The sequence below is a fragment of the Mytilus edulis genome, chromosome 14, assembly GCF_963676685.1.
Source record: "Mytilus edulis chromosome 14, xbMytEdul2.2, whole genome shotgun sequence".
In the NCBI taxonomy this organism is placed as follows: domain Eukaryota; kingdom Metazoa; phylum Mollusca; class Bivalvia; order Mytilida; family Mytilidae; genus Mytilus; species Mytilus edulis.
The window spans coordinates 18,209,847-18,227,141 of NC_092357.1; the positions used below are offsets into that span (position 1 = coordinate 18,209,847).

Sequence of the window (17,295 nt, forward strand, 5' to 3'; positions counted from 1 at the left end):
TGGTCTACGTTCCCAAGTTGGCATTTTTCACAAGGAAAAAAAAACTCCTGACTTAATTTGTAAGTTGTCGCTACAAGATTTCGCATATTTAGGTATGAATGACAGGAGAAAAATAATGGAATTAAGAATAGCTTGTGTTCATGTCAGCAGCAATATTTTGACTAAGATTAATAACAAGTTTTTCATTCCCAAAGAAGCACTGGAATCCCTGCTTGAAATCGATTTAACTGTTTTAAAAATATTCCCTGTGGACTACCCCCCCCCCTTATTTTTTGGTGCTCTCTATTTTCAACCCTCGAATTAAGCTTTCCAATCTAATTAAAATTAAAACCTTGCTTTCTAACCAATCTGTTCATGCACCGGACCGGCAACTTTCTTTATTTAATATGAAAATCTAAAGTGCCGTTATACACATGCATGTTGTTTGCTTGGAATATACGCCCGCAAAGAAAGAAATAGCCTAATAAAATTGAGAATGGAAATGGGGAATGTGCCAAAGAGACAACAATCCGACCATAGAAAAAAACAACAGCAGAAGGTCACCAACAGGTCTTCAACATGAACCAGCATACAATAATTTGAGTTATGTAAAATTGATAAATCTCTTCGGCTAAAAATGTCAAACGCTGTCAGTATTAATTACCTGAAAAAGATAGGGTATATCAGGGTAGGACTGATGGCTGACTAAATAGTAGAATGGGGCTAAATATTGAAATATTACTTTTAGATAAATATTCTTAAAGTAATGAACTAGAGCAGTTCTCGCTCGGACACACACTCCATAATCTAGTATATTATAAGAGCATACACAACGAAGGAACAAATAAGAAAAAGAAAGTTTTATGGCAAAGGGTGCCGGGGTAATTCTCTCTGTGTTCAAAATATACATGAAATATTTGCCACTGCCCCTTTTTTGTTCTATGAATTCTTATCCTGAGTTTTCTATCTGTTACATGCCCAGAAAAACGAGCTAAAAATTCCGGTCGACATTCTACGGCACCCATTAGTATTTAAAGATTTGATTTCATTCAACAAATTAATTTAGGACCTCCATGTACGTATCATTTAGAACACAGCTATATACCGAATGGTCAATATTAATCATCCATGTAATTTGCTCTATGGGATGTTTGCAGAATTTCAACGTAGGCAATTTCTTGGCATGATCAATTGTGTGTTTACCCTCCCCTTTTCTCCTTTGATATAAAGCGTTCCAATGAATAACAAAATAAAAAGAGACAATTACGCAAGAGACTTCTCATTTTTTTACCGGTTAAAGGTGATGGGTGCTTTGCGGCTCCTCATTTCTTACCCATGAAAACTTAAAATCTTTTGTATTCCCCTCTAAATTCAAGCCAATTAAGAAAAATTATCCCCTTCTACAGTAATCCGAAAGAATTAAAGGCGACAATAATAATACATGTAAATCTTGTAAATAATCAAAATGTTTCTGTGTATTTGGTTTTGGTTTGTTCTTCAAACTACCACTAAAGGGCAGTGTCTTGCCTGAATAAGAGCTGCTTGATAGTGAAGACGTGCCCTTACTCTAAGATCGATTATGAATAATAAGAATTCATGAACCTCAAGAAATCTGACGTACCCATAATTGACAATCCTGACACGAAATTATCAATTGGCATTTATCCGTTTCAGATCCGTTCATCATCCATTTTATCCGTTATACGTCCGGTAGAAGTCCGTTTCACATTCGTTCAACATCAATTTTATCCGTTAAACCACAAGCAAGTGCCGCCAAAGGGCAGTGTCTGGACTGAATAAAAGCTGCTTGATTGTGAAGACGTTCCACTCTAAGATCGATTATGAATAATAAGAATTCATGAATCTTAAGAAAGGCTAATTGGCATTTCAGACGCGAAATTTTCAATGGGCATTTATCCGTTTAAGATGATCGGTTCATCATCCGTTTAATCCGTTATACGTCCGGTAGAAGTCCGTTTCACATTCGTTCAACATCCGTTTTATCCGTTAGACGTCCGTTAGAAGTCCGTTGGTGAATTTATCTGCCAGACCTCAAACGGATGTATAACGGACACGTTACTAATACAAAACAGAAGTGAAACGGACCAGTACCGTACAAAACAGACGCCTACCGGACGTTCAACGGACATTCCATCCAATGGACGTCAGTTCAAAGTTTTGAACATGTTCAAAATTTTCCACCAGACAGAACGGACGTCTGATACGGTGCTTTTTGTCCGCAATTTGCTTTTTGTCCGCTTTTGCTTTTTGTCCGATAATTTTGCTTTTTGTCCGACACTTTTGCTTTTTGTCCGTTGCTTTTTGTCCGTTTCGCTTTTTGTCCGATATTTTCGCTTTTTGTCCGACACTTTTGCTTTTTGTTCGTTGCTTTTTGTCCGTTTCGCTTTTTGTCCGATAATTTTGCTTTTTGTCCGACACTTTTGCTTTTTGTCCGTTGCTTTTTGTCCGTTTTGCCTTTTTAGCTCACCTGGACCAGAGGGTTAAGTGAGCTTTTTTCATCACATGGCATCCGTCGTCGTCGATAACTTTCAGAAAATCTGAAACTAATGGCAAAATTGAAGCAAATATGGCCACAATCATCCTTAGAGTATGTAGTTTAAAAAAGGTATACGATGACCCCGCCCAAAAAATCAATGGCCGCCATGTCTAAAAATAGAACATTGGGGTAAAATGAAGATTTTAGCTTATATCCCTACAACTAAAGCATTTAGTTCTGGGATAAAAATATTCATCAAGTCATAATCTATATGCCCGAGATTTTTCAGTTGCATTAGACAACGCGTTTTGGGGTTGCTGCCCCTGATATTTTAATTTTAAGGTAAATTAGCATTTTATAGTTTTAATTTGATTGAAGTTTTATTTTAAAGTCATTATAACGAGTAAGCTTACTTGTTATAACGACTTTACTAACAACACAGCTAACTTGTTTTAACGACTTAACTAACTCGTTTAAACCACTTGACTAACTTGTTTACTTAAAAACTACTACACAATTTTTATGTGATGTTTGATAATAATATAATGATTAAATGTGTTGCTATTAGATAATAAATAAAATTGAGAATGGAAATGGGGAATTAGTCAAAGCGACAACAACCCGATCATAGAGCATACAACAGCCGAAGGCCACCAATGGGTCTTCAATGTAGCGAGAAACTCCAGCAACCGGAGGCGTCCTTCAGCTGGCCCATAAACAAATATGCATACTAGTTCAGTGATAATGGACGTCATATTAAACTCTGAATTATACAAAATAAACTAAAATTAAAAAGCTTACCAGACTAACAAAGGCCAGGGGCTCCTGACTTGGGACAGGCGCAAAATTGCGGCGGGGTTAAAAATGTTTTTTTATATCTCAACCCTACCCCTATACCTCTAACCAATGTAGGAAACAAACGCACAACAATACGCACAGTAAACTCAGTTTAAGATGTCCGAGTCCGATGTCAGAATATGAAAGAAAAGAATATAAACAAAATGACAACTATACATAAATAACAACAGACTACTAGCAGTTAATGACATGCCAGCTCCAGACTTCAATTAAACTGATTGAAAGATTATGTCTTCATCATATGAATAGCAGGTACAATCCCTCCTGTTAGGGGTTTAGTATTATACCATCATGAAACATATGAGAAGAACATGCCAACAACTGGTTTTAGAATAAATGTGTTTAAATCCGATGCAAAGACCCTATAAGTGAAGCAATATTAGCCAAAGTATGCAATCTTTAATGACCTGACAACAGTATCGTAACTATATTCCTTCTTAATAAGTCTGTTTAAAGGTTTTGTTAGCTTTTGAGGTGAATACTGACATTTTTGTGCTTTGTAAAGAATATTCCCATAAAACATTGGATGTGAAATACCTGAACGTATAAGATATCTGCATGTTGAGTTATATTTACGAATAATTTCCTTGTACCGATAATAAATTTAGTAAATGTTTTGACTAGTTTGTGATATCGAAAACCCTGGTGTAATAATTTTTCAGTAATACATAAATTTCTCTCGCTAAAATCTAATACGTCGTTACATACACGAGCGAATCGTGCAAGTTGAGATATATACACACCATAAGATGGTGACAAGGGAACGTAGCCATCTAAAATGAATAATTAACGATAGGAAATGAAAATTCATCTCTTTTATCATAAATTTTTGTATGAAGCTTCCCGTTAATGATATAGATATCACGATCGAGGAAAGGACATTGGTCATTGTTAGTATAAGCTATATTTAAAGTAAGTTCAACAGGATAAATTTCTTTAGTATACATACTGAAGTCGTCATTATTGATAGCCAATATATCATCTAAAAAGTATTGTAAATTTTTTGTATCAAATGTTGTTTCGAAGGGTATTTGCTGATTTTAGTCATAGTTAGTAACTCGTAACAATACAAAAGCAGGTCCGCAATAAGTGGTGCACAGTTAGTCCCCATTGGAATTCCAATAACTTGACGATATAGGGAATCTCCAAAGCGAACAAAAATGTTATCAAGTAAAAATTCAAGCGCAAATATAGTATCAAAGCATGTCCAATTGACATAGTTCATTTGTTTGTTGCTACTAAAAAATGACCGAAATGAGTTTGAACATATGTGATTTTTTTCTTAATGTAATATGAATATGAGGCAAAGTAGTATATAGGGTAGAAAAATCATAACTTTGAACAGATTCAAAATCACCAATATATGCATGCAATTTATCAAGTACTTCCAATGAGTTTTTGACACTCCAAAAGTAATTAATTCCACTATTTTCAAAGGCCTTATTTGAACAATTTATTATCAGGTTTTTGATTGTACCAAGTGTATCTGTAAGTAGAATAGACAATTTAGAAATGCAGAAATGGCTCGAAGATGAAATAAATCTATGCTTGTAATGTGTTTTGTGTAGCTTTGGAAGCCAGTACATAGTTGGGACTTTCATTGTATTTAGTTGTTATGTAGCTAAAAGTTTGTGTTTGTTACAGATGTCGTTTTCTGAAAATGAAGTCAGTTGGAATGTTGGTGAATTCGTGATTTCCTTTTGCAGAACCTCATTGTAAAATTTACGCCAAACAATAATGATATTGTTAGCGTCTATATCAGACGGGAGAAAAACAAATTCCTTGGCTAGTTTTTAGTTTAGCATGGATTTCTGGCAAAAACATTTATAACGGCCGAATTTAAAGTTTTGTCTTGGTTAATAGAAGAAATTTTCATGATAAAAACTGAAACGCATGCGGAAAAACACACACACGTATAAAGATGTTTATTCAGGACAATAACTTATATCCAAAAATAACAGCAGAAATATATATGAACTATCACCAATGAAGGTTATAAAATACTATAGGTAATACTTAATGCTTTACGTAATGTGCTGTTTATCTTTTTTTGGGTCGTTTATATTAAAAAGAAGATGTGGTATGATTGCCAAGACTTAAAATTGCACAAAAATAATGGATTTATACTTTAACGAAAACATCTCTTGAAAAGCTATTCGTTGATGGCTAAATGCTATTTATTTCTGAAATCTTAATTTTGTTTCGCTGTTCTGAGTGTTCTAGATGTTACATGCAGCTAAGATTGGTGAAACAATTACAAAAAAATACTGGTCTGTATAAAATGTACGCAAAGGTAAACGAAAGAAAGCCGCTGGAATGCACTCCTGGTCTCAGATAAGTACATCTGAGTCCAACACTTGCTTTTTCAAAAACAAAATCTATATTCAAAATGATAATCTATAGAAAAAAAATGAATAAGAAAATTTACAATTCAAACAATAGATCGATATCAAACAAAAGTGTTTCATTATCATTTTTCGGCTACAATGGGTATATGAAACATCCAATGTCGAATTATCAACATTGAGTCCTAACAAAGAATGTTTCTATCATGTTGTGCAACGAAATCTCTACAGCACATGGTACATGTAGTGACACCACTAAATGTTTAATAGGATCCCGCGAAAAATCTGACTTTGGTCCACGAAGGTAGCAAACTGTCTGTGTGACCATCGCTGACCGCTGTTGGTACACAAAAGATATTTTATTTCATTGGTTAACAGACATTTTTTTAATACGCCGGACAGCCATTAAACATCACCAAGGAAAGGTTGTCATGCTCTTTGTTAATTTCCATGAAACTGATATAGCCCCAAAGGTTTTACATGAACACCAATGTATACTCGTGTCAATTTGAAAGCCACGCGGAATCAATGTCAGAGATGTTTAAGACAAATGCATCGATCCTGCTGGGCGTTTGTTGCTTTATATCTCCCTTGACATGGCCTAGCATTAAAAGGTCCCTTTTGAGAATTTGTGGACTATTTGGTATACTGTAGAGGGTAAATAATTATACAGTGTACAAGCAATTGCATCCTTGGAAAAGCCTCCTTAAATTACACCCCAAATTGTTAGTCATTAGTTGTTAGAAAGACCTGGCATATAGTCTGCTGTTTATTGAAGTGTTTTTACATAAGGGCGTGACACTCATGACATAAGCTCAACTTAACATGTCGAAAGTAAAAGCAAGAAAAAAGTCATACGTGAGTAAGAAAACGTTCGAACTCGAATTACGTCCGTTCAAATAACCCTTGTCCCTCACATATGTTCCAAAAATCTATCAAGCGAAAAGTATTCGACATTAGTCTTAACAGTCATTTTTGACAAACTATGCATAGTTCTAATAATAAATAATAAACTAGAGGCTCTAAATAGCCTTTGTGATCTCTTGGGTCTATGTGCATATTCAACAAAGGACACTCTCCAACATTGTACACAAGAATATAATTCATGACAAAATCTGTTTTGTTGATCTTGTATGGCTGCTGCGGCCCTTCGACCCCTATTTACACTTATACCTTATATTTTGGCCACAAGCATCACTGGAGGGACATGTATTGTCGAAATGCGCATCTGGTGCAAGAAAATTGATACCGTTAATTATATTATACCTCATTCGAAAGTTTATTAATAGAGAAGCAAAAGGTATGTAGTCAGCGTGTTCCTCGTCGCCTTTTATAGGAGAAACGAATGACCTAGGTATCGAAATGCATGTGACTATTAAAAGACATAGCTTATTTTTAAAAATGGAATGGACTGCTGCGACCTTTCAGCCTCTAATTCAAGAAACATTAATACATCATTTGAAACCTTGATAGAGTAACAAAACTGTTTTAACAACGTGTATTTTGGCGCCTCTAATGGTCATTGCGGGACATACTGTTTATAACAATTTTATTCCTCTTTGTATAGCTATAGGCTATATACCTCTTGATTCTCTGTTGGAACGCTTTTGAATGACGTATAAGGTAGCAATACACAGTAAGGAGTTTGGTTTCGTATTTTGGACCCGGTGGATATGAAAGTTATAGTGCAATAAAATTTATTTTAGACAGCTGAGTACTAATTAGCCTTCAAATACGGTAACTGAGAACATGGAGATTATTTTTTACATGTTTTATGGCCTATTCACTGTTAGACTCTCCGTATTTTGATAGCAAAACTGGCCATATTGGTCCGGAAATTAATGTAAATAAATGTTTACAAAGTTTTACGCTTTTTTTCCACACGAAGTATTTTATCAAAAAAAATACGTGTATTTTGGCATTTACGTCCGCCGTAACCCCTCTAATGGTTAATGCTGAACATATTGTCTGTAACCATTTTATTCCTCTTTGTATGGCTATAGGCTGTATACATGTTTATCTCTTGTTTCTCTGTTGGTTCGCTTTTGAATGACGTATAAGGTATAGCAATACGTTAGCTTTCGAATCAGTCATAAGGTATAATCTGTTATTAGGGACTGAAGGGTCGCAGCAGTCCATTCCATTATTCAAAATATCCATTTCATTATTCAAAATTGGCTATTTCTTAATTTCACGCGTATTTTGGCATTTAAATCTCCGTAACCCCTCTAATGGTCATTGCGGCACAATCAACATGTTATAGCTAAAATAAAAAAGACAATGTTTGGTATTTTAATTTTTATATATGTTTTGGTATTCAGGTCGTCCATACATTATTAAACCAAGGAATTTCTGTTAAAAATAGTTAGGAAAACCCACTAGTTTATCCCCCGAAACAAAATAAATAAATTAAAAAGATCCGGCATTATTTCACATAGTGTTTTGATTTATTTCTTACAAAATTGTATATTAATTTGAAAATTAGTTAGATCATACGAAAATGACGAATTATGAAATACGGGATATAGTGTCACAGTCAAATAATATAATTCTATTTCATTATTCACTTTTCAATTTGAATACTGAAATTTAAAATATTTTATTTTTCATTATTCAACATTTAACGTTAAAAAGTGAATAATGAACTATTTCATTATTCATTATTGAATTTTGAATAATTGAAAATGAATAATGGACGTACTTAAGTTCAGCGCGGTATATGGATTATACGGAGAAAAACAGCATTATGTGATCAGAAGCTAATCTAAGTTATAGAATTGAAAACAAAATGCGAGAAGATAGCTTTAAGAAAATGCTTTGAAAATATCAATATATACAATAGGGTCACCGTGCGTTTTTCCTGCTAAAATTTAAGATGGCAAAAGTTCATGCAGATTCTTTCAAAAATGTACTATGCCAATTTAAAAATATTAAAAATTAAACAAATAAAATCTACGTTTGTAAAAATATTAATATTTAACAGTTGAATTTTGTTACAATGATAAAAAATTAGACCTTAGGTTTTTTTGTTATTTACAATCCAAGAGATAAGGTAAAAAAAAAGCCCCCCCCCCCCCCCCCCCAAAAAAAAATAAATTGGTCAAAATCATCATCAATGGACATTATCTGTATTAAGGAGTCGATTAACGACTTACTTCGATCATGTTGTCTCATTTTCTCATTTGTAGAACTGATTTTATTGATCACCTTTAAGTTTTTCTGAATCTATTATAATTTTCAAGATGGTAGGCAAAACAATTTGTCATTTTAGGGCAATTAATCCTATATTAAAATGGGAAATGAGTCCATGGAACACAGATAATGCCCCCGCTCGCATATTACTTTAGAAAGGGACATAACTTGATAACGACAAAAGTGACACTACCCACATTTGTACTCGATCTATCTTATGTTGTAATAAGTATTGTGTATATAAGTTTCAAAAAATTTGCTGAAGGCCGTTAGTTTTCTCGTTTGAATTGTTTTTCATTGTCATTTCGAGGCCTTTTATAGATGACTATGCGGTATGGGCTTTGCTCATTGTTGAAGGCCGTACGGTGACCTATTGTTGTTAATTCCTGTGTCATTCAGTCTCATGGGCAATCATACCACATCTTCTTTTTTATATTAAGTTTAGAAACACAAACGATAAAGTCAGTATTTTCCCCATTTATATAGGACATAAAAGGAAAAGTGAGGCCATACAAATTCATACTTGACCTGTGTTATGTGGTATACTCATTGCGTATAAGCTTCATGCCATTTTTTTAAGGCAAACTGCAGTTAAAGAACGGGTTTAAAAAGTTCAGCAGTTTTTCCATTTCCAAAATCTAGAGCAGTAAAAGTGACGCCATCAAAATTCAAACTTGATCTGGAATGTGTGGTAATAAGCATTGCGTTTAAGTTACATACATGTAACATTGGTTTGGGGCGAACTATAGTTAAAGAATGGAAACCAATTTCGGACGTCATCTGACAGTTTTGACAATTGGTAGAGCTCAAAATCCTGCTGTAGTCAGATTTTCTCTCTTTTTCATGGTTTTCAAAATAATAGACAAAACTTTAATTTTACCCCGTATGTTCTATTTCAGTCATGTTGGCCATCTTGGTTGGTAGGTGAGGTAATCAAACATATTTCTTTTTAAATAAGAAACCCTAATGATGATTTTTCGAAGTTCAAAATAAATCCTGCAAAACTATACACGTTTTTATATCGGACATAAAGCAAAATCAGCAGACAAAAAGCAAAACGGACAAAAAGCAACGGACAAAAAGTAAAAGTGTCGGACAAAAAACAAAATTATCGGACAAAAAGCAAAACGGACACTAAGCAACGGACAAAAAGCAAAAGTGTCGGACAAAAAGCAAAATTATCGGACAAAAAGCAAAACGGACAAAAAGCAACGGACAAAAAGCAAAAGTGTCGGACAAAAAGCAAAATTATCGGACAAAAAGCAAAAGCGGACAAAAAGCAAATTGCGGACAAAAAGCATCGTATCAGACGTCGACGGATTAAACGCACGCTAAACTGACATGCAACGGATATGGACGGACGTCTAACAGATAAGAACGGACGTCTAGCGGACATGAACGGATTGAAGAAAAGTTATCCGTTAGGCATTTGTTCGAGTTATCTTAGTCAAAATATTGCTGCTGAAATGAACACAAGCTTAATTCCATTATTTTTCTCCTGTCGTTCATACCTAAATACGCGAAATCTTGTAGCGACAACTTACAAATTAAGTCAGGAGTTATTTTTCCTGATGAAAAATGCCAACTTGGAAACGTAAACCACACCGATTTAAAACTGCTTCCATTTCTTTCATTTTATTAATCATGTAATAAAACGTCCGTCAAAAATATCCGCGTTCGTTTTTTTCCGACAATTTCCGTTATTGACTTCCCGACTTTTACTACATCATCATAATGATACAACCACTTTTACTACATCACCATAATGATACAGCCACTGAACATAAAGTTGAACGAACCGAATATAATACAGATGCTTTTACTGAACATAATGAATAATCTACTGAGTATAAAGAAAGCGGGAGTACTGAAGGTATTACATAATGTACTGCAAATAATATTGAATCTAGATACTGAACATAATGTCGAAAGTACTGCACATAATGAAAAATGTAACGTCAGAAGTACCGAACATAATTTAAATACCACTGCATATAATAATGAAACTACTGAACATAATAACCAAAGCACCGAATATAATGTAAAAACTACTAAACATAATGTAATAACTACTGAACATAATGTAATAACTACTGAACATAATGTAATAACTACTGAACAAAATAGGATATCTACTGAACATAATATACATACTACTGAACATAATACATAAAGCACCGAACATATTAAACAATCAACATCAGAAGACAGTCATGGCGTTCCATAATATATTGTTCACTTTTGTCTTCTTCTTTTTTGGACATAAGTCAATTTCGACCGAAGGATTCAATTTTTGTAAGTTGATGTTATAGTGCCAAATAAAATATACAGTCATGGGACAAAAGTGAGTTCCCAGTCAAAAAAAGTCCTATCATTTCAACTAAAATCAATATTTTTCAAAAAATTATTACGAAGTAACGGTATGAGCGATTTTTTTTAAAATAGATACGATTTTTTTAAAATAGATGTACATACGGTATTTACTTACTTTCCAATGTGGTAACATTTTTTAATCATATGTATTTGCTTTATTTTGTAAATTAATGTTTTTCATTAGACAATTAACACTTTTTCCTATTTAGTTTATATTGTGATAAATTGGAGTTTGAACTTTTGTATCGTTTCTTTGATTACTAGTAAACTTATAAGCAAACACACACAATCATGCCTTGACATAGGTCATCCTGACTTTGGATTTAAATTTAATTTTTTAATAACCAAATAATGACTTATTTATGTATTTATTAAAATCAATGACCATCCGTTCAAGCACGAGTAAAATTATCGAATATGACAAGGGAACTGCCATTTTGCATGTTGCATGTTGCGTGTTGCGTGTTGCGTGTTGAGTGTTGCGTTTTACGTGTATGTTACATGTTGCGTGTTAAATGTTTTATGTTGACTTTATAAAGGATAAAGTTAAATGACGTTTTTGTACAATAAGGAAGCCTTATAAGTTTTTTCTCTCTTTTCCGTTTGTTATTTTGTGATTGCTGTTTCAATGACATCATTCAAAATTATACTACTATAATACCATAGAGTTATGATAGATGAATGGTGGTTTGATTTTCAAGGGTTTGTTAATTAATCATCACGAGAACAAATTTATATATTCTAGGTTTTACAAGTGTCTGTATTTAACTTTTTTTATGTTGAAGTGACAAATCTGAAAAAATAAAGGCTATAAATTTTCAACATTCATTTGTTTAGTTGACTTGTGGTTCAATGATTAGGTTTATGTCATAACTATTGAATGAGTCAAATTTATTCTGCACTATATTATGCTTGTAGATATCATTCAATTAATTTTAAATTTATAATTAACCTTTCAACAAAAGTCATCAAAACTTGGTTTCTGGAGACTAAAAGTATCAATTAGATGATATGGGTATTTTGACAAAATTGTATGACCAGTTAATTATTTTCAATGACAGAAATTTTATCTCAACAGAGAGATTTGAATATTCAGCTAAAATAAATAAACAATTTATCAAGCTAATGGTGACATGATCTCTAATCATGCTAATAGCGACCCCATTCAACCATTAAAAACAATTAGAATTAAGGAATGCCCATGTGAAACGGTAATTACTACTGTAGTCACTAGCAAGTCAACACTGAGGTAGTGATTTCTAACCCCGGGTGCACTCGACAGTCCTTATATTTTAATTGACTAGGATTGTCAGTTTTGCTATCGACGGTCGGGGATTTTCTTTGGGCACTCCGGCTTCCTCCACCAATAAAAGTGGCCACCACAAAATAGCCTAAATGCGGTGCTTAAAAGTGGCGTTCAAACATCAAAAATCAAACAGTCACAGCACGTAAAGTCACAAATTCGATAGGACAAAAAGTCAGAGGACAAAATGGTCACAAATAATTTGTTGTCAATTGTTTCAATATATATAAGAGAAATATCTTGAATTAGAAATATTTACATTTTAATACATATATTCATAATAAAGTTTAGGAAATGTGTATTTTTCTACTTGAACTAGATGCTCTAAAGAGCTTGTGTCGCTCACCTGTATTTACTTATACTTTGGAAATCAGGTAAAATAAGGTTAAAATCATAGTTTATAGTATGAGATATCATTAGATACTATACTAATATTTAAGATAATAGCATAAAACTGGCAAATTTCCATACAATTACTAACTCAGGGGCAGCAACCCAACAACTGGTTGTCGGCTTTGTCTGAAAGTGTCAGAGCAAATATCTAAATCTGATGAACATTTTTGCCACCAGTCAGATTTGCTCTGAATGCTTCAGTTCAGTGATAGAAACCCAAAACAGTATTTTACCATACGTACTATTTTAAGCCATGTCTGCCATCTTGGTTCGCGGGAAGGGTCGTTGGACACATTTTTAAACTCGATACTCTTATGATGATTGTGGATAAGTTTGTTTTAGTAGTTTCAGAGGAGAAGTTTTTGTAAAAGATTACAAAAAATTAAAAAAAAAATGGTAAAATTTACTATAAAGGACAATAACTCCTGAAGGGATCAACTGACCATTTTGGTCATTCGACTTATTTGTAGATCTTACTTTGCTGAACATTATTGTTGTTTACAATTTATCTCTATCTATAATGATATTCAAGATAATAACCAAAAACGGCAAAATTTCCTAAAAATTACCAATTACGGGGGGAGCAACCCAACAACCGGTTGTCCGATTCATCTAAAAAAGATCAGGGAGGATAGATGGTAACTTGATAAACAATTTTAACTCATTCAGATTTGCTTTAAATGCATTGGTTTCAGAGTTATAAGCCAAAATCTATAGTTTACCCTTATTTTCTATTTTTAGCCATGACGGCCATCTAGATACCCCAATGAAGATAACGGCCAAGTTTGGTTAAATTTGGCTCAGTAGTTTTAGAGAAGATTTTTGTAAAAGTTATCAACGGACGACTGACGACGGACGACAGAAGCCAAGTAGTGAGAAAAGCTCGAGTGGCCCTATTAAATTGAATTGTGATTTTTTTTGTCCTATGACTTTCTGTCCTACATTCTTAATTTTACCAGGGCTTGGATACTTTCTAAAATGAAGCATTTAGTCCCAGTTCACACATTTTTAGGAACAGGATATACAAATAAAGATGTCGAAAAATATAGGGGTAGTAATGAGAGATGATTAGAGTTGATGCAAAATCATACATTAAAGTACAGAAAAACAATTAATTAGGAATCTCAACACTCCTAAAAATAAACAATTAAATACTGATTATAGATAAGATATAGTTTCCGAACTTAAGCTCGTTGACAATATTTTAAAATTTAATTAAAAGACAGATATTGAAAAAGTGCAAACTACATGATGTATGTCAATGAAATATGGTGAACGTACGATGACTTATAAGAAATTTTGCAGAGACATTTTACAAAAAGTATGTGCATATCAGAGGAGGTCATTCAAACTCCTTGGCATATCAAAATTAAAAATTCTTCCAATTTTACAAAAATTGTAAACAAAATAATTAAAGATCACATAACATGCAACACGCAACATGCAACACGCAACATGCAACACACAGCACGCATAATAGTCGATTTCATATGACAAATGCACATGACACTATTCCTGCAGCCTGACGAATACCAGGGTTTTCCCTTTGACTGCGAATCTTAAACGTATCATACGTCTCCATAGAACTCGAGTTGATATTTCACAATCGAATGAAACAAGTTGAGTGAAAAATAATTGAAAGAGCTGCCGATCAAAAATTAGTACTGAAAGATCTCATGTCCACGTAAATAAAGGCAACAGTAGTATACCGCTGTTCAAAACTCATAAATCCATGGACAAAATATAAAATCGGGTTAACAAACCAAAACTGAGGGAAACACATTTTATATAAGAGGAGACCAACGACACAACACTAAAATGTAACACACACAGAAACGGACCAGGCATCAGACAAAATCCCACGAGAATAACAAATATAACATCAAATCCAAATACATGAATTTGGGTTAGACAAGTACCGTGACACGTCTTATCGCAATGTGAATTAACACTCAAAAATAAGAGAAAACAAACGACGCGACGTTAAAATGTAACACACAGAGAAAGAACTATAACATAGCAATGGCTATATTCCTGACTTGGTACAGGACATTTTTAAAGGAAAAAATGGTGGGTTGAACCACGTTTAAGAATACACATTGTATAAACATACAACTGTCATATGTTTGTAAGACTATATTTTTAAGCTACGATATTATGTTTGGATAACATAAACATGATAAAAAAAAACACATGTACATTGTCTTCACAAAATTAAATTGCATATTATATGTCCATTTTACGTGTCTGGCATATCAGCAATAATAACAAGTAGGAATTGTAGTAAACATTATTAAATACAGAGTTTTCTAGATAATTCTTAGTCATAATCGTACAAAACTGAGCTTACCTTTCTCCTCAAATAAATTTATGATGATACCGTAAACACATCTTCATGTTCCTGGTGTTACGATTTACTCCTGTTAGAACAGAAAATCCCCATAAAATACATCGACATTGATAACAAATACTAATTTTAGAATTTGTGAAACCAATGCTTAAAATAGGTTTGAATTTTCCACAATTTAAAAATAGTCACTCAACATAATTAGCAGTACTAGTACATCGATAAAAATAGCCTTACGATGTAAACATGTTGTGTGATAGATAAAGAAATTGCAATTTTAAATCTATTTGTCCTAAACTGAATATTTTTCAAATTCAGTATAAGTGTGGATTTCCAGTCACATCTTAATTACAGTCACTGAATTTAATTCTTTTAACTTTTTTGACAGGCGCGACTGGCGTACAACTTGAATAGTATTTTGTGTACGATTATTTTGAATGCCGATTGAATCATGATAGAAGATTATAAGGTGACCTTCAGTCAGGTCGACATCAACAATAATAATTTTCATTGACGAAACAAACTCAAACCTACAGGACACTTTCTTAAACAACTTCTGATGCACCGGGGAAGTCAACTGTTTCATCTAAAGAAAGGAAACCCCTAGTGTTTTTCCTGTTGAAACCGGTAAAAGATTACCTGAATGATGAAAAACAAACATAAAATTATCAAACTCGAATTAAACGCTGTACACGAATGAACTATATTTTTTGTTTAGAACAAACGATTGTGATACTTTAGCTGATACCAGCAACACATATAACCATGAAGTGTACGATGTTCTTTGTCTTCTTTTTTTTTCGAATGACTCGTGTTTGGTAGTTGATTTTATATCCCCCTACATAATCTGAGTGATCCCAGAATACCATTAATAACAGTACCGTACTTTTATTAGTAAGTATTATACACTGACAAGTTTTATTTTATACATTTTTATGTCCCACCTACGATAGTAGAGGGGCATTTTGTTTTCTGGTCTGTGGCTCTGTTCGTTCGTCCGTCTGTGCGTCCGTTCAGGTTAAAGTTTTTGGTCAAGGTAGTTTTTGATGAATCTGAAGTCCAATCAACTTGAAACATAGTACACTTGTTGCTTATGATATGATCTTTCTAATTGTAAAGCAAAATTAGACTTTTGACTTCAATTTCACCGTCCACTGAACATAGAAAATGAAAGTGGGAGTTTCAGGTTAAAGTTTTTTGGTCTATGTAGTTTTTGATGAAATTAAAGTCCAATCAACTTGAAACTTAGTTCATACGTTCCCTATAGTATAATCTTTTTAATTTTAATGCCGTATTAGATTATTACCCAATTTCACAGTCCATGGAACATGCAAAAGGATAGTGCGAGTGGGGCATCCGTGTTCTTTGGACACATTCTTGTTTTATTTGTTTTCATTAATGTAGAAAAAAATGTGTCCCTAGTACACGGATGCCCCATCAGCACTATCATTTTCTATGTGCCCCTTTTCTCCCTCTGGAGGACACCGTAGCTAGTACATTTAGTTTTGTATATATTGAGTTTTAAATAATAATTATGTGAAAATTGTCTTCATGAAGCAATAGTTTACAAAACCTTGAAACGATAAGTTTGTTTAGAAAAAAAAGAAATAGTATTGAAGTATATCTTAATGTTATTAATGTTCTTAACAAAATAGATATTATTTTACATATTAAGGTGAGAAGAAATGTGATACAGAGTGTGAGGTTGAGGGAGTAAACCGATGTTGGGGAGAATCTAGATTCATGTCAGACAGGTACTTGCTTTAATTTGCTTTCGCTACATATACACAATGCAAAGGCCGCAAGATTTGTTTATAGTAAAACCCTTCGATGAAAATCTAAAACAAACCATTTATTATAAAGATAAAACTATATATAAATCAACGATATATGCGGCAACAATAGTCTATACTATAGTGTTATTAACTGGCTGTTTCTGTATTGGTTTTTTTTCCCGCTTTTTTCTGTATTGGCCCTGTTTTTTCCGTATTTGGCCCTGTTCGAAGAG

At 33.4% G+C, this 17,295-nt stretch overlaps 1 protein-coding gene across 4 annotated transcripts in view; it reads right to left on the bottom strand.

Annotated features, from left to right (window-relative positions):
• The window catches only part of LOC139504533 (uncharacterized membrane protein-like), a 41,023-nt gene extending 25,595 nt beyond the window's left edge, over nucleotides 1-15,428 (bottom strand). For 2 of the 4 annotated variants that reach the window (XM_071294640.1, XM_071294639.1), the window contains exon 1: nucleotides 15,291-15,402. The gene's annotated coding sequence lies outside the window, so the exon portion shown is untranslated. Of the gene's footprint in view, nucleotides 1-15,281 lie in introns of all 4 variants that reach the window. The other 2 variants (XM_071294641.1, XM_071294642.1) reach the window with 2 other exon arrangements.
• Between the last annotated feature and the right edge of the window lie 1,867 nt (nucleotides 15,429-17,295).